Below are 19,723 nucleotides of genomic sequence, written 5' to 3'. Positions count from 1 at the left end.
GGACAAAGGGTGATGACTTTAAACTGAAAGAAGGCAAATTTAGATTAGAGGAAGAAAACCTTTACTGTGAGGGTGGTGAGGCACTGGAACAGGTTGCCCAGAGAGGCTGTGGATGCCCCATCCCTGGAAGTGTTCAAGGCCAGGCTGGACAGGGCTTTGAGCAGTGTGATCTAGTAAAAGGCATCTCTGCCCACAGCAGGGGAGTTGGGACCAAATGATCTTCCAGGTCCCTTCTAACCCAAACCATTCTGTGCTTCCATGTTTTCCTTACTTGGGCAGAAAGTACCTAAACTAGAGACTGGATCCAACAAGCAAAAGACTGAACTGCAGAAGCAGTGGCTTAGCAGTATTGAAGATGTGGGAAACAAATGTAGTACAGCTACACGCTGCAGCTCTTTGTCTGGTAACCACTGCTCATGCACAAGTCCCAGCATATTTCATGAGAGGGAAACTTCTTGAAGGTTTTTGCCTTGCACTGAATTTTATCATAGCCAAGAACTGAGGAGCAATTTCAACTTGGCCTTTAAAGAAAAAAAAAAGGATAAATAACTGTAAACAAAGGAAGTGTATGAGAGCTACATGAAAGATAAGTGGACTTTCCTAACATTGCATATTGTAAAGTTTGCCAGAGCATATTGAAAGAAGAGTCAGTATCCTGGTTAAATCACATCCTGCTGCAGCTGTCCAACTTTATAGCTAAAATATTCATATTCATTCCATTAAACAATTACAGAAAGAAATACAAAATATTATTTAAAGTATTTTGGCTTTGTGCTATCTTTTTTCCAGATTTAATAACAGCTAAAATACTCTCAGCTTCAAAGAGTGATTTTTCTTCACACCCTGGAGGCCACAAAGCAGTTGTCCTATGAAAATCCTACAAAACCTAAACTTTACTATACATTTCTGACAGACATTTTAGACAAGAAAGGAAGGATATTTTAGCATTTATGGAGCTGGCCTGACATTTAGGGGATCTCAATTTAATTTCCTTGTCTGCCAGACTTCCTTCATAATCCCAGACAAAGTAAATCATTTTCCTTTCCCTAGTTTCTCATCTTCAAAATTGAGAAGACCATTAAAGTACTTGAATCATGCAATTTTTGAAAGACAAAAAAATATTCTCTTATTCTCCATTTTTATTTTTTCCACGGTTAGAAATTTACCTGAAAGCTCAATCTTTCAAAGGCTTCAACTGTATGCTGTTTTGTTCTCAAAATCAACAAAACACACTATTTATAAGTAACACACTTTGTATGTTGCAGATCCTTGTCAGTGGAGAGTCTTCCATTTTAAAATGCCTGCTCTGTGAGGCAGATATTGCCTCCCCAAAGATATTGAAGAATGAGCACAGGGAAAGTTAATAAACAAAATGCATTCATGGCCCATTACTTCAAATAACTTTACTATATAAATAGTCCACTCATCAAATAATGGCCTCAATTAACATTTAATTCTCAGACAATGCATTTGTAATGTACTGCAGGGATTAAAAGTTCTGCATGAATATCACTATCCTGGAAGTGCCACTACTCACAAGAGAAGTACTGACATATTTTCCACTTGATTAAAAACAGTTTCTAGTCTTTCCTCACCCTGCTTCTCTATTAGACCTCTTTGTCCTAGAAGGATCAAAAGAAAATATATACTCTATGTAGAAGCTCCCAGTCTGCTGGCTGATGATGACCATCAGCCTTGCTTTTAAATCCATAAGCACACTACTTCAGCATTACTAGAGAGGAGAAAACTAAGCTGTCCCTGTGATTTTGTAAAGAAAGCAAGTGATGAGAATTCCCTCATGTAAGTGTATGCTTCAATCTTTTTTACAGCAAGGTAGAACAAAGCTAGTTTTTCACAGAATATTCTCAGTTGGAAGGGACCACAAGGATCATCAAGTCCAACTCCTGACTCTGTACAGGACACCCCAAGGGTCACAACCTGTGCATGAGAGTAATGTCCAAACACTTCTGGAACTCTGTCAGGCTTGGTGCTGGGACCTGGGGAGCCTGTTCCAGTGCCCAATCACCCACTCAGTGAAAAGCCTTTTTCTAATATCCAACCTAAACCTCCCCAGTACAACTTCAGAACATTCCCACAGGTCCGGTCACTGGTCACCACAGAGAAGAGATCGGCATCAAAATAATCTGGCACACATTAGCTAAAAAAAAAAAAAATGTTAGCACTGCCACCGCCAGGAACAAACATGAGGACAAGACCAAGGCAACAATGGAAGAGCCTGACATTATGTGGACCCTGCAACAGTGACAAGCACTACAAGAACTGCTGAGATGCCTGGATGCTTGCTACTTGGTATATCTAAATGTGCAAGATCTCCCTTCACTCAGCCATCTTGCTGCTAATGGGGAAAGAGAGTATCTTTGTAATATGTGGTTGGTTTTATCGTGCAACACAATGACTGAGCATTGATGAGAAGATAACCAAGTCAATTACTCAAACACCAACAAAACACATTCTAACAATGACTGCCACATTCATGGTGTCATTTTAGAAACTGACTCCAGTACATTCAGATTTTTTTTTTTGTGTCCTGTGGGTTTGACCTGAATCCTAATGAAATTAACTGCTGGAAGAAACCAAGCCAGTACAAGCTACCAGACTTCAAGGCATGATCCAAAATCTGCTGAAAAAGTCAACAGATGCTTCTACTAGAAGCCAGAAAGGAGGAAGGCCAGAAAGCTCCTGGAAACCTAAAATGGACCTCCTTGTGCTTTGATGGTGCAGTGATGGAATAAATAAATAAAAAAAAAAAAACCTTAAGAGTTAACCTACAACAGAGATCTAAATATAAAATCCTGCCGAGACCCATTATTCTCAAAATGTATTTTAAGTCATGTTAGGACTTCTGCCTGTGGGTTCATCTAAGGCATGAAAAAATAAAAACAATTCAATGAAAAAGAAATATCCAAAAAAATAAAACTGCTTCTCAGCCATTATTTTCCTCACAAGTATTGTCTTATTTTAAATTTATTGCTATAACAGTATGTTAGCAGTTGTCCTTAATAAGCTCTGCATACATCCAGGAAAAGTGCATGCACTGACAAAGATGCTTCTAGTTTTGCACAACACATGGTTTTTTTATACAGTATGTTCTCTCTTGAAAACTACTCCCTCACAAAATGAAAATTCAGCAGAAACTCTAATAGCTTTCATATTTCAGTCTAATAGGTAGCATGGCATTGCACTGCCACCCACCTTTGCTACAATATTGCACAGCACATTTAACAGACATTTGCTTCCTTCACTCAGTCCTTATGTGCAGCTTCTGCAGGACCTTAGTATTAACATTTAACAGAGTCTATGAGCATAAAGCACATTTATGAACACCTGCTAGAACATTTTATTTGCCTTAAGAGTTTTATTATAACTGTTAAATTTTCTTGCTATGCTTTATGGGCCAAATCCTGGTCCAGTTTTAGCCTCAACTCCTATTGACTTCAACAGCAAGCAGATTTGATTGTATGTGGGTTTCCATACCAATTCTATACAGCTTTAAAGAAAATGAGATCACTGATAAGCACAATACTGGATAGAAAAATCCAGCACTTAGCAGCTCTAAACAGCCACTGAACACAGCCTTCAAACACAATAAAATAAACAAATAAACCCCACACTGCATGATGAAACCCAACCAGCTCCAAGGCCAGAAGTACAAGGTATGCAGGTATCCCATCCACAAATGCCTTGGTGGGATGTACTACCGCCAACTACTCCCTCTCAGATCACTCCTGCCACCAAAATTTGGTAGTCTGTATGAAAGCCATCACAGGCCAGAATGAGGCCATGTCAGCGTTGGTCACCTCCTGTGACACATCCAGACAGTCACAGCCTCTTCAACAACACAAGACAGGCTGGAACAAACCATGCAGAGCCAGAAGTTGTAGCTGATGAACAAGAGTCCAAGGAAGATGTTCCAGAGGAAACCATGCCAGAAGTCTGACTGTTCTGAAGATGCTCTCTACAACTGATCTTTTTCTTTACCATCTTACTGGAGATGTTCCTAACACCTCTGTGAGACTGAACATGACTATACAGAAGCAACACAGCTCCTCGTAGCTTAGAGAAAGATAATAACAGAGGACTCCAGGAAGTCGACATGGAACTCCTCAAAGAAAAAGTAACCTCATTTGAAATTACTTAAGAGTTTACTTTGCCCACTGCTATTAAAAGTCCAAAAACAGTAAGACAGCTAGCAAAAAATAGACAATATGGCAATGCCACATCTGTTTCACAAAAGCTTGACAATAAATGCTTGATTCAAAGCATACTATTAGGCCCCCCAAAATTCAAGCAATTATAAAAATGAAATTATAGACACAATGATGAATGATGACAAAGAAATGTTAACAGATCTAGCACCATACAAAAAAAAAATATTGATTTTTCTCTGATTACTACTTAGGTGATCAGAGTGTATAAGGTCCTAGTTGCCTGCTTGCTCTAGATTTTATTAATGCTTCAATATCAGACACCCAATTTGGAAATCAATGCTTACTTCATCATTTTTCTCTGAAGGATCCTATTATTCACAATTGATTTAACAGAAATGAAAGGCTTACCATTAACAAGACCCAGCTGCTGACACTTCTTAGATGAATTATTGAACTTCTAAGAGTGAATTAACTTAACCATCACCAAGACTTATTGTCTGATGTTTCTCACACCAAAGTCACTGTATTTATAATTACAGAACCAAGTAGTAGAAAGTAACTCCTTTGCTGCCTCCTCCCACACCATATACACCAAGTAAAAATTAAGCTTTTAAAGATAAAAATATGACTTATGCACCAAATTCAGTCAGTTGGAGCTTAGTCTCTAACTGCCTTTTGACACCCTGAATCTTCATTTATTTCTAAAACTCATAGGTCATTTCAAGGTTCAGAAGGAAGAAATCCAATTTATGGCAAGTTACATCTTCTGTCAATGAGATTACTACAGTCAATGCTCCCTAGGGCTGATCATGCCCTGCCAGAAAGCCTACAGAAGACTATTATTAATTCCCTTTAGGTACAAAATGAAGAACCACCTTATGAATTGAGATAAAAGTAACAAATATTATACTGCTGCAAGTAGAAGCAGTACTACCAGTCCATGGTAAAAGCAGTGTAAATGTACAAAGCAAGAGGCCTATGTTTAAAACCTGCCATCTGAGCCAAGGGGCTACCTCTGCTCAGAACATACATTCATCATGCCTGTTTTCCAGTCTAAGAAGGACTATGCATCACCCAAGATGAATTCCGTTCCTCAAATAAGAGCTTTTGCTCTGCAGAATGAAAAGTTCAGTACCAAAAAAAGAGCAGGTTTGGAAGGGCAGATGATCACAGCAGCCTCTATTGTAATCCTATGCAATTCCCAAGCAGGTACACTGCTATTAATGCTCTTCACGAGCCATCCTTGAGAAGTGGCAATAAAAACCCTGAGTGCCAGTACACTGCCCAGCTGCACTGATCTACAAACACATTAGAGTCAAGAGCACAGAGCTGTGCTAGGCAATATGATATCCTTCAGCCATGGCCAGCAGGACCACAGCTTCCTGGTGACGCAGCCAGAACAACTGCTCAGCTGTCAAAACGAGAGAACCTTTCAGGTCTTAGTAGACTTTTGGCTAATCTGTACTACCTGGCTGAATATGCCTTCAAAATTCTAGAATGGCAATTGCTTTCTCCTTTAGCATTCATGATACTTGCAGAGGTCAGCTTGATTATAGTTATCTCTGCAACTGCTCTGAAGACTTCAGCACAAGACCAAGTTCAGACTCCAGATGCAACACATTCAAGAAGTCTTCTGGATTAATAACACAGTTTTTTGCTCCCTTTTTATTCCACAGAATGGTGAGATAACAGACCTGTTTATCCTTTTCACACAAGCTGAAAGTCAACAACTGTCCAAAATCACTAGAGCCTCTTCTCAAACCTCTCAACGGATTTGAGTGCTTTCACACTGCTGGAGGCAAAACACCTGGGCTTTTTTTACCAGGGTTAGTATGTGAGGAAGATAGTCTTGGAGCAAACCAATCATTCTTTGAATACTGTATTTCCCTTTCCCAACCCCTGTTTTAACCCCTATCTTACTGAAACTAACCTTAAAATTCTGCTCCGGCCATTGGACAAACACTTTAAAAATTAAGAAAAATGGGAAGGAAAGAAGCTTGACAGACAGAACCTCCAAGATCATAGGAGATCATTTCCTACATTAGGAAAATAGGCCAAAATAATGAATTGAAAATTTTTAATACCTAAATATTTTAAAAAACAATAATAATCTGCCTCTTCTCTACAGAGTAACATTTTTGAAATGGAGGGAGGCTGGCCATAACTGAAACCTGCTTAAATTTGATATCTGCATAAAACATCTCAGCAAGTAGGTTGTAACAACTTTTTTAAAAAAGACATGGACCTTGGCAGATTTCCTGCTTTTCTTACACTCATTTCTTCCAGTACTTCCCACATTGTGAAATAACTCTTAATGCTATAAAGACAGTGCAGACTGCAAAAATTGGTCCTAGTGGTTCCAATGGGAGTGACGTGGTCAGAATTTGGCATTCAACAAAGTTTCCATTTCTACATAGGTTTCATTTATTTTTCAGTTTAAAAATAACACCATATTTTGGCATGTAACTAGAGCTGCTCCTGCAACTCAGAAGAAATAACACTGCTGGCAAGCCTCAAATCTGTTCCAAGACAAAAAACTGTGTTGGCAGAACTTTTTCTAAAAGTTCTTTTTGACTAGAGGCAGAATTCAACACCAGCTTAAATGGAGAAACTTCAGTGAAAACAGTTATGTTACACATTAAGTTTATATAATACAAATATATTTAGCTGACGTGGAATTTAAATTCTTTTGAACAAATTCTGCTTATCTTCTACACATACATAATAACTTAGCACCAAATTCTATAATCATTCTTCTCTGAATATTCTTTTCCCTCCTACATAAATGGTACTGTGCTCTTTACAAAGTACCACAACCATGCCACACATTTTTTTAAACGTAAGAGTTATCCAATTAGGATGTGGTGAAATCAAAGCTGCAAGATCTATATTCCTGCATCAATTACAGGCACAGAAGAAAATAACATAAATCTGACATTTCACAACTTCTGAGGGTTTGATTTTGCAACCTACTTTCTAAAATACCTTTTTTGCACGTCATACCCTAGGATTATTTTAGAGCATGAATACAGTTCACCAATGTGCAGTGGTGCTTCATCAACACAGATCACAGCAACTTGACTCCCAACTCCACTATATCACAGACAACAATGAAAGCATTCAAGTACCTAGACAAAGATGCCCATGCTCCTTGGATATTCAGGATATAGCTGGTTGATGGATGGGACAAAGTACTTACAAGGAAACCTGTACTATTTTAGATTAACTGTTGAAAAAAAGTGAATCGAGTTCTTCTTGCCAGAGAGAGGGAGAAAGTTATATGACAGTGGTATCAGGCTGCTTCAATCCTCTTGAAGAAAAAGCAATACAAAGCTTAAATATGTAGATATTTCTAAAAACAAGTTCTAAGCACAGCTTGCTTATTCTACTCTAAATACAGTTGACTTAACTGTAAATACAGTTGTGTGAATATTGCATTGAACATCTTTGGTGTTTTGCCTTTTTGTCAAACTATGGGGTTTTTTTTACATTTTGTTATACTGTCACTGAAGAAAAAAAATACAAAGAAATGTAGATTGAATTTATTTACCTTCAGATTCTTAAGAATTTGTATCCAATGCACCACAATTCATAAACTGCTTCACATAATTCAACTATGCACATGGAGTAGAGGATCTTTAAAGGTCCCTTCCAACCCAAGCTATCCTATGATTTGCAACACTTAATTGTAAAAGTCAATCTGCCTACACGTAAGGTATCTTTTCAATAAAATATACAACTTTAGATGTCCACTGACTCAACAAATAAAAAGAAAGGTAAGAGATGATGCTTATGTTCAGACCTCAAATTAATGAAGTTACTTTGACCACCAATATAATTAATAAAATGACCAGATAAGTAGTTAGAACTCCAAATAAACTTAATGTTCTTGGTATGTAAAGAAAAACTAAATAGAATATGAACTAAACTTGAGGTCCAGAATTCCAACCAGCAATCTCATTGAGAATAAATTACACAAAATTTTCAGCATAGTATGCCTAAGAATTGATGTCACAAAAATCATCAGATCTTCAGAAATGTAAGGCAAATTTGCCACCAAGTATAGGAAAACACATTAATCATCTTTTTATTTCCACTGTAGAAATTTACTACAGGTGTTTCAGAAAGACTTTGATTTTCAAAAATAAGTGGTCTCTTTCCATACATTACCAAGTCTAACAGAGTCACATTTTTATTTAGGCTAAATCATGCCTCATGGGATACACTTAGGAGGAGGAAAGGAGGACATGTAACTGGCATTTGAGACATATTGCCAGTGCAAAGCTGCCAAAAGCACACAGCAGGGAGCATGTTTTGGCTATCCATGAGCAGAATAAGCATGCACTGCTTAACCACTGCCAGCTGGCATTTTTTTCCAAATACAGAATGCTCACTAGGCAGTTTGGAGACTGGACATACTCCTAACCTTAACTATGCTCCCATAAAAACGTGATGCTGAGATACCTCATTAACCATGCCTCTCTCTTAGCTGACTGCCAAATGAGAAAGCTGAATGACAAACAAAAAGGATACATTTCTCCCTACACACAAAAAAGTACTTAAAGTATATCCTAACATACTCAAGTGCTTACAGCAAAAGAGAGATTTTAAGAGTGCTGGAAGAAAATTCTGCCAGAATCTCAAAAAGCAGAAACACTGCCACTCTCTATTGTACATAGATAGAAAAAGTGAAATCCAGAGACACAGAGTTGCAAGAAAACACAGCAATGCATAGAAAGAATGGCTGGCACTGTGATTATAAACTGTACTATCATGTTTAATACAACCTCTAGCACTCCTCACAACAGACGCTCCCTGCTTTATGTGCTGGGGCAGATTTGTGGGTAGAAGATTAATGTCCCCCTCCATCTGTTAATGACTATATAGGTCCCCTGGGCTTTGCACCAAGGGTACTTTGCCCTTAGGATGGAACAAGAAATGGGAATTTGTGTTTGTTACAACATGCGCTTACTATTTCCAGCAACACTAGCAATTGCTAGATGTGTATATTATTTCAGCTTTATCTACCAAAAACATATTTTATCACAGTAGCTTAACTGTGATTGCAAGTAGATTTTCCAAGAGATCAGTTAAAAGAAGAACAAACCAACCGGGGGGCACTTTTCACTTTCAAAGTGCTTTCCTGACACAAAGAGCCTGCATCGGTATTTGCCCTGCAAGTGCTCTATTCATTTAACTTTTCACTAGAGTTTCAAAGTGACTCCACTTTTTGGATTTCCCTTTCTCTGTCACTGATAGCCTGCTGTCATGGACCAAGCAACAAGGAAGAAATGCACCAGAGACTGCCATGCAAAGGACACAGCACTAATTAAAGTCTTCGTTTCCTTCAGGAGGTTCTGTGAGTGGATTTTAACTTACCCCTGTTAACTGTACCTTTCCTCCTGAGACCTGGAGGCAAGTCAGAAGGAGCTTGACACCAGCACAGTCTTCATGGACCTAAGCCAGTTTGATATCCTGGAAGAATATAGGGAAAGAACCATTACAAAATGAAGTTCTGAAGGAATGAGGCAAACATAGTCGACACGAGAACCATGATACTCAGAGCAAAATCAGAGAAGATCTTAATATCCACAAGTATCTCCAATATCCACAAATGAGAAATTAAAACCAGAGCGTTGTTTCACTAAAGTCTCCAAATGTGGTGTCTCAGGTTTGTTTAATGCTTCCTTTCTTCCTTTTCCCACCCCTATCCGTTGCAACACTGACCTCAATTCCATCTCAAGGAAGAAATAGTTGTCCCTACCAAAATTCCCTGTGAGCACCAAAGGGAATTCCAGGGGCAGTCAACCACATTAACACCAAGCATATTTAATCAACTTCTCCCAGTTTACTCAGCTTAACTTTGGAAAAAGCTGGAACACCTTTGCAGCTGAACCATCAACACAAGAATATTCTACCCTCTTTTAAAAAAGGGAAATGTGATTTCAGCACAACCTCTGCCTAGCCTTTTGATCCAACTGGGCATTGCTTTCTCAAACCATTCCTGCCCAACAAGAAAAGCAGGACAAGACCATAGTCAAAAGGGGAAAAGAAAGAAAAATGGAACAGAAATTGCTCTGCACTGTCCTTCATTGTCAGCAGAGAATTTCCTGGTCTCAAATGCTACCAGAGTGAAGAAATTGCAGTTACAAAAGACACTTTTTTCCCCTCTATATCAGCAGCAGAACAAAACAATGAGTGTTGAACTAACAAAGTGCTCTGCCTGTCTAGGCCTTAGTACTCATAATATTAGACTGAAAACATTTCTCTACTGGCTTCCCAAATAAGGAAATACTCCAAATCAAAGATACACACTTAATGTTAAAATTAATTGTAAAACACAACCAAAAAATCCAGCGTGATTTGTATATATTTTGTTTCCATAATACAATATTGTTAGAATCAACAGAGCTGGTCCCAGATTTCTCATCTGAATCTATATATTTATATATAGATTATATATATATATATATATATATTTAGCCTTTTCCTTATGCTTCCTCAACAAGGCATGCATTTCACCTTTCATTTGAAAATTAAAGGAATCATCTTTTCCTTTAATCTGTGTACAATAGAGGAAAACACATTCTGAGTACGATTTAAATACACAGAGCAGGTAAAAGGGATTCAATGCTAATATTTCCTGGTTAAGTCCTTCTCAGATCCTTTTGGAATTCTGACTTGCAGTCAAAAAGTTTGAAACTCAATGTTGAAAAATAATAAAAGATACATAGTTAAGAATATTAAAGAAAAAAGCACAAGGAAGGGACAGAGCAAAGAGCTGCAGTTTCCCTTCCCTCTAGGGAGTACAAGATAGCACAAGATAGCCTATCTCCTGACTGATACTCCTTTGAGCAACAGCTTGCTTTCCCTAATGTGCCTCCTCAGTTGCCATCCCATGGCCTGCACAGGTAGGCAGCCCCTGGAGAGAAAAGCCACTGGAGTCTGTGCATCCTACAGAGCACTGACAGCAATCATTCAAGCTTTTATACAAGCCCCTGTACCTCTGCAGAAAGGCTGCTCTCAGTCTGGCCTCCAGAGAAAATACAGCAGCCTAGATTGATAACATCTACTCACTGCTGCTGATTAGACATAGACTGTCTCTGACAGTCCTTCCAAAAAGCTGAACAGGAGTCTGAAGCCTGAGCCACAGCTAGCATATCTAACTCAAGTACTGGTAAAACACACTCAATGTCAATTGCAAAAAAAATGCAAAAATATCTGTTTTGGGGAAGAGCAGGGGAGTTATTGCTGCTTATTTGTGGAGAAGAAGGGAGGAATATGTCATGTCTGCACACATACAGAGACAGACTTATGTCTCACACATGGGTACAGGATAGCAAATACAGCTTGTTCTCCACTACAGAATTTTGAACATATAGACATCAATATATAAAGTTCATGTTATTTCAGTGAGATACCTTTTGAATAAATAATGCTGGCAGGATTACAATTCATGTAACACAGATTCTTTAGTCATCACTAACTCAAAGACAAATTGAAGTCTGAAGGGCAAATCTATGGGGATTTCTGGTGGCACCACTAAGACCTCACACAGATGCCTGAGACAAGTAATGCTGGTATTTTGCCCACCTTTGCACCAATTAGTTCTGAGAAATGACTCAAAAAACAAACAGTCAAACAGCTAACAACAGTGAGCAACTCCATCAACAGAGAGTACTCTCATCACATCAGGAGCAAAGGACATGTGAACAATCAAATCTTAGAGAGCAAACAACCCAACATGTTTTATCGAAGTATAAGAGTCATCAAATTTAGTATGTTATATACCTTCCCAGACTTGTGAAGAACTCACCAACAGTACCCACAGCCAAGTCCAGCAAAGACTACCACTTGACCTGTGTCACATTTATTTGTCTGAGCTATTCTCAACACACAGCAGCAAGACTGTGACCACTCAAGGCAGCAGCAGCACTTTGCTCCCACAGTTTAGTCTTTTCCTTTGCATGTGCTCTTTATCCATTTTTATTCTAAATTATCTTGGCCATGACTACTACACAAAGGGCTCCTCTGATCCCACAAACAGCTCTTTTGTCCTAAGAATATAATTTAAAAGACTATTTAGAATAACTTTTACAATACTTATTTTCTCTACAGGAAATCTTCTTACAGAATCAGAATAATTTAGGCTGAAAAGGACCTCTAGAGGCCACGTCCTCCAATTCCCAGTCAAAGCAGTGCTGATCTCAAAGTTAGAACAAGTTGTTCAGAGTCTTGTCCAGTCATGTTTCTAAATCTCCAAGGTCAAATCTCACAACCTCCACAGACCTCAGGTCAGAGTTTAACCATTCTGATCGTTAATTCTTTTTCCTTATGCCCAGTCAGAATTGCTCCATTTCTGTATGTGACAAACGCACCTCACCCTTGCTCTGTACACCTGTACACTGTTCTCTGCTCCAAAACATCCTATTAGGAAATGGAAAGCAACAATTCACTCTCATCTTCTTATCTCCAGGCTGGGGAAACCCAGATCCCTCAGCATCTCCCTATGTGCTGTGTACTCCAGACACCAACTGAAACAAGGTGGCTACTGCAGATTAAAACTCTTTAAATTATTTATGAAAATGTAACAAAGCCTTTCACATATACCTCACCTTGATCATACACATTACTTTACAGGTCCCCTGACACAGACAGGACCATTGGTACCTTACCTCCCGATCCCAAAGAAAGTTCTGAGGACAACCTCAGAGGAGCAGCAAGCATAAAGGATTTGACAAGATGATGCACTGAGTGGCATCTCAGATCACCTAAACACTCTGGAACAGCACTTTATTAAGAGTACAAAGAAAAAAATCAACATTTAGAAGAAGTTTTACGTGGTTTAGAATGTAGCTATACAGCTTCCTGCAGTTGACCCCAGAAAAATAAAAGACATGTGATGTGTAACTTCCTTTGACTTTTCTTTGAACTCTAGATAGAAGTTCCTGCTTTAAAGAGCAGGATTTTTTTATTAATTACTTTTACAATTTTCATTAATATTTCCAAATAGTAGTTAACACTAAAATGTTTGCATGTACCAATTCCCTGGGTTAGAATACCCTCTCAAAGAAAAACAGTTTCTAATCTTTATTTCGAGATAGGGTGCACTAAATTACTTTGATGAAATGAGCAGTACCCACCCGTCACTTGACCATGTTAATTCCAAAGCATTTGCAGAGAATCTAGCCATAGGTCAAAACAGATACAAGAAGGATATGTAAGAAAAAGATGACCTGTTACCCTCATTGAGCTACTGAGAGCATGCACAAATCCTGTCCTTACAGGGCATGAATCAGATTTCATTAAGAGACCCAAAAAAGTCAGTTTTCTATACAACTTCATAGGATGTTTCCCATATGCAAGAATGGGTTTAATAAAGATTTTATTTATTATTTATTTAGAGCTTGTCTTCTATTACTTTGCTACATATTGCTGCCACAGGGAGAAGCTTTTCATATCTGCCTAGCTAAGACCTAAAACCTCTGGAATCATGACTGCCAAATACTCTGACGATCAGCAGCCCCAGATCTTAAGATGAAGCTGTGCAAGTTCAAAACCTGTACCCTTAGCAGACACAGCAGTTCCACCCAAGAACACAATATGTATTAACACTGAAAAATAGTCATGGAACTATTTATATAGACAAACAGACTTGTATATTCATTTGTGCATACTGTTGGCAGAATCGTGCATATTACACGCATGCCCCATACTACACACAACCTTCAGCAGTTTAAGAACAGTAGCAAACACCAGTGTCTGCAATATTCTGCATCCATAAGAGAAAAGCCATGGCAAACACGCCAGAGCTGTGGCATGGTAATGGCACCTCAATAGTGAGCCTGCTGCAACTCTGGAACAGCATGAGCACCCAGCCCCAGGTGCCCTCCTCCAACTAGACACAGGGGACAAGTTGTAGCACTGCATGAGAAGTAAAAGAGAAACCAGTGCCCCTCTGGAGAGGCACAAACACACACATTGGCACAGGACTCAATTCAGCTCTGAAGTTTTACACATGACCTGGAAAGGTTTTGCCATCACTTGTCTAACAAAAAGAACAAAACCCACTCTATGTGCAAAGCTTTTTAACGCCTCCACAACTGGCACATTTATATCGCCAGGCTGGGGTTTTTCCCCCCACTTCATCCTATCCTCTCCATTTAGCTTTAGAGACCACGTCCAGAGTGCCATGCTAATTAGCAACACCTTGTACTCTGTATTAAAACTAAAAATAACCCCAAAAAACCTAGTGAAAAGAAAAACTGAATGAGCTCATATGCATTTCATCATTTCAGTAATATGGGTGTATTTTAATTATACTTAAATAATTTTAATTCTTATCTGAGCAGCAGACTAACTATAATTGCTGAAAAATAAAGTTTAAAAATTAAGCTTGAGATATGGTAGAGTCTGTTGCCCTATAGACTTGCTATAAAGTGCTACAAAAATATATATGGCTGTAACCAAAACTAACAATAATAAGCTCACTGTGTGAGGATAAAACAAAGAGGTGAACAGTAGAGGAATGTTCAGCTGGTGTAGCAAATAAATCCAAAACCTACAAAGTATAACTTCAACAAACTAAACAAATATTTAGTAAAATTAAGCTCTTTTTACTTTCACTAACATTAGTAGGCCCTAAAAATAATTTTAAAAACCACATTCCTTATAGGTAAACACCTATTCTACAAATTTTCTATATTTCCAGTACTTCATTTGGCTTTTTCACAATGGGCCTTATTCTGTTTCCTTATGTCTGTACTTCCTATATGTTCAGCATTCACCAGTCTATCTACCTTGAATACAAGCTAAACTATAGATTACAGAAAATGAGAAGTTCAATGATTCTTCCCAGTCTTAAAGATTTCCCAGTACTGTAGCAAACAGAATACTGCACATTGCTTTGTGGGAGGGGAAATATGATTTAACTGACATTTCATCAGTGTCTTGGGAGTCAAAGACCATCTCCTATAATATTGAATATTTAATTAGAACATAACCTACAAATAAGAAAATATTGGCCATCATTTTCCCCAGTATCTTGCCTAAGCTGTAACAATAGTTTGCACTTGCAATATTCACCACAGCAGACTCCATTATTATAATTAAGATCAGCTGAGCTGTTTTAGGAAATTTCAATAGCTACTGTCTCCTCCTAACAGATGAACAAGAGAGAGTCAATGATATTGAAAGACAACAGATTTAATGCAGATAACTTACAGAGTTCAATACCACAAAATATTACTGAAACAACAGGTTATTAAACCAGGCAAGATATTAAAGCCTCGTGCATAAAATAACTGCTAGCTGAGAAGGGTTAGAAAAACTTTCACCACAACAAAAAGCACTCTGTAACTGCTCATAACAGCTGGATGACAATGGCTGGACTTTGTATTGTATCCCACTGAGGAATGGCAGCTTTTTTAATCATTGTTTGTATCACCTACTAGGAGATTCCCACCTTGGGGTGCAAAGTAATGGAAAACTAATCTGTCTTGAAAATACCTGTACTTCTTGTATGAAACACCAGTATTAGCACAGATCTGGTTGAACCTGCTTGCAACTCTGATTTTATATGTGTAAACGCACAGAAGTCAACAGGAACTTAGTTTATGCTACCTACCCACCATATCCATATCGCCAGAAGTGTGAAAATGGATGATCCCTTTCAGACACACCTGGCTCAAACTCCTACTGTAAACACCTACAGACACTCATAGTTAGGAATTTGCTGCAATAATTCATTTCTTTCTACAGAAATGGGGATATGTGAGAACGCTGAGCCTTCTACACCTCACCCACACTAGAGACCCACTACCCCCAAAACAAACTCTATCAATATATCCCTTTTACTACTGACGTAGACAAAATTACCTCAGCAGAAAATGAAAGGGCAATCCTTGGTGGTGCCACTCTTTCTACCTAGAGGGAACCCAATTTTCATGTGTAACAGAGACACATAATGCTATTAGGGTGAATTAGCCTGAAAATGCAAGAGGACTGAGACCTCTGCAAGAAGGTGCAAAAGAGATGCAAAGTGCCCCAAAGTGCAACCATCAGCAGTGGAGCCGCTTTGGATTCTTCACAAGCACACTTAGTCACAACATAATGACAACCCAGGTTGAGGCACTTTAATTTACTAAAACCTAACACCGTGACACTACTATAGGAGGAAAATCCTGCAATCCTTCATCTAGCAAAGCAACTGGAAGCTGACCCACATAAAAAGCTGAGGATCAACCTTCTCTGGTCATGGAAACAGATACAGATGCTGACACAACAAGCTCTTATCCAGAGCTTGATTCATAAAGGAATGATTTAATTAATATTTTAAACTAAAACCAACCTTCTTAGTTAAAAAACAAAGCACACGCTAACTCCTGATGCTCTTATTTTAAGAGCAATGGTTTTTTATTCAGTTTTGCTTCCAACTCTTCCCAAATGACATAACCAGAACTACAAACAAGTGATGTCCACATAGCAACTTCTACCACAATGACACAACTAATCTAAATTTACATTGACACCACATTACCTTAAATCAGCTTCTCCCACACGCACAGGCTTTTGCGCTAGGTATCCAATTCCTTCAGTCAGCCTTAGCGTCATATATAATTAGCCCGTGCTTGCTAAACTTCCTCATGAGAACTCTTCCAAGAGAAAAAGATGAAAAGCAGTCTAAGCGAATTTCCTTTCCTTGGACTTGCTTTACTGTCCTGGTGGGCATCTTTCGGATCTAGCACAGTCCTTGGACAATATTTTGTGTTGCTCCATTAACTACTTTGTTTTCAGAATCCATGCTATTGTTTCTCTTTCTCTTCAAAGCATAATGTTGGACCGCATTTATTGCCAGTAATTTAGCCCTTCATATTTTGTTATACACAGCTTGCTTAAATACTATTGAAAGCACATCTCAGCCAAAGGCAAAATATCAGCACTATTCAAACCAGCAAAATTCTGCCACAGATTCAAACGACCAAACTGTCACTCTACATACAAACAACAGTGTGCCACTAGAAAACCAGAAATGCATAAAGAGCATCCCTATTACCTTCTTGCATCAACGCCTGTGACACGCACTCACACTGCCGAGTCTTCTGTATTTGCTAACCATGGATCATTCCCTGCCAGGCAGCCCCACACCGCCAGCCTCACTCACCCAGAAGTAATCCCTGCTCCAGCCGCACAGCCACCGCGTCCCAACAATATCCTCCGGCGAGGAAAGGAGCCGCAAACTGAACTTTCACTCCCAAAAGGCGCAGGAGAGCCGCCCTGCACGCCTGCCCGGCCGCTGCCCGAGTTACCGGGGCACAGAACTAGCGGGAGGTGAAGCGCGCAGCCGGCTGGAGGACGGGCACCGCGGCTCTGCCTCCGCAGGAATCTCACTCACAAGGCACACACACATCGCTGGGGCTCTGCTCTCGCCCACCGAGCCACTCTGCACAGCAAGCGCTGCGAGACCCATTGCCTTGTTTTAACCACATCTGTAAACATCAAGGGTTTTTTTGGGTTTTTTTTTTTTAATATTCCGCCAAAACAGCCGTTCATTCAGGCCAACGCCGCCCAGCAGGAGAGCAGCCGCAGCGGCGGAGAGGGTGCCGGGCTGACAGGGTCCCGAGCACAGCCCGGATCTCCATGCTTCCAAACCAGCCCCCGACGCGCCTCGGGCGCGCTTTTGTCTGCGGAGGAGAAGGCACGGAGCGCCCGGGCGCTGCCGCCACATCACCGCGCTCACGGGCTGCAGCCCAAAATAGCGCCCGCGCCGCCGCGCGCCCGCGTCCCGCCGGGCAGCGGGAGGACGCGCCCGGTGCCCCGCGCTGACCCGCTCCGAGTTGGTGCGGGGATAGCGGCGGCAGCGCGGCCCCGCGAGGGGCGCGGACACGCGCGGACAGGCGGCGCGGGGGCAGCGCCGCGCCAGCCGGGACCGCGAGGGCACAGCCGGCAGCGCGCCCCGCTCCCCTCTCCGTCTCTCCCCAGGCCGGACGCGGCGCGGCAGGCAAGGAACCGACAACCGAACCCCCGCCAGCCGCCGGCGGCCCCACTTTACCTCGGCAGCCTCCCGCTCCCGCCGCCGCCCCGCCAGTGCCGCCGACAGCGGCGGCGGCAGCCCCGGACCCCCCGCCCCGCCCCGCCCCGCCCCCTGGCGGGGCCGCGGGGGCTCGCGCGCCCCCTTGCCGTGCGCGGGGCCCGGGGGGCGCGGGGCGCTTCCCGCCCGCGCGGGCCGGGAGCCGGGAGCGGGGACAGCGGGGATCCCTCCGGCGCGCTTCCCGCCCGGGAGCTCCGCGGGGGGGGGCACCCCAGGGCTCGCCCCCCTGGTCTCCGGGCGCTGTCAGGCGCTTCCCAGCTCGAGCGCGGGCCCCCCCGGTCGGAGCAGTCGTACGCCCGTCCCTCTTTCTGCCCAGCGAAAGGGACCGGGGCACGGGATGGGCTTACCCCTTCCCGCCGACCTCTCACCTCTGTGAGAGTGCTCTGCGTTTTGACCGCTCTGCCCGCAGCCTCTGGATATAGTTTTTCTTCCATCAGACTCCCAGCGCGGCCCCCGTTGATAACACCTTCACTGCCGATGTGCCTCCTCTTGCCTTGACGGCTGCAGTGACTCCCCGTGCCTTCTGCAGGTGTGTGGGTCCGACAAGGAACAGAGCATGCAGTGAGAAACGTCAAGAATTCCTGCTAGGGAAGAAATCCTGAAAGAGGGAGAAAAGGTATGATGATGCTCAGGTGGGCAACGGGCTCCAAGCCTTCCATCCCAGCAGTACAGGAGCTGACTGGGCCTTCAGCATCCTCTCAGCTGCTGTTCATCTCAACTTAGAGATTGCAAAGTCTTCAAGAGTTAAAACAGACAAAAACACCCTCTATTCAGATTTTTGACAGCTGTAATGAGCACAAGGAAGAATTATGTAAACATTATTAAGTGTTAATAAACACATGTCAGCGTTAGACACTCTTGTGTAGAAATGTTGGTAAAAGCCACAGTGAAAGCTTTAGTCATAATGTCTTTTTAACTTTATGTAGCTGGTGTAATAGGCCCTGTGCATTGCTGTTGCCTCGACGGAAAATCATTACCCAGTAATGGATGAGCCAGTTTGGAAGGAGTGCCACTGGGATACTGCACACTTTCATTCAAAGATGCTATGTATTAGAGGAAGTAGCAGGAGACCTGCCAACTTTCCCAATTTAATTATTAAACTGTCAGTTCCTGACTCCTTGTTTCGACTTCCTGAGGCAACATCTGGCTGTAATAACAAAAATAAATAAATAAAATAAAATTTGATCATTCACTCAGCAGCATTCTCTTTGCAATGTCCTTTTTACAGCAACTTTTATGAAAAGCTCAATATGGGGGATCCAGACCCGGCATCTCTCTGAAGTATCCAAAAGCAAAGGCAAGAACAGTTTCAGCTGTGATCCTCAAGGCAAAGATGTGCAGAAGGCTATATTATATACTTGAGCCTTTTCTCAACGAGTCTGGTGGTGTGCATTTTAATCTTCCTAATCCTTCTTTTATTCATAAGATCATCAACGGGTTTTTTTCACTGCATGAATCTGCATGA

This window comes from Vidua chalybeata, chromosome 1, assembly GCF_026979565.1.
Source record: "Vidua chalybeata isolate OUT-0048 chromosome 1, bVidCha1 merged haplotype, whole genome shotgun sequence".
Classification (NCBI taxonomy): Eukaryota; Metazoa; Chordata; class Aves; order Passeriformes; family Viduidae; genus Vidua; species Vidua chalybeata.
Note: the sequence above shows the minus strand (reverse complement) of the source record.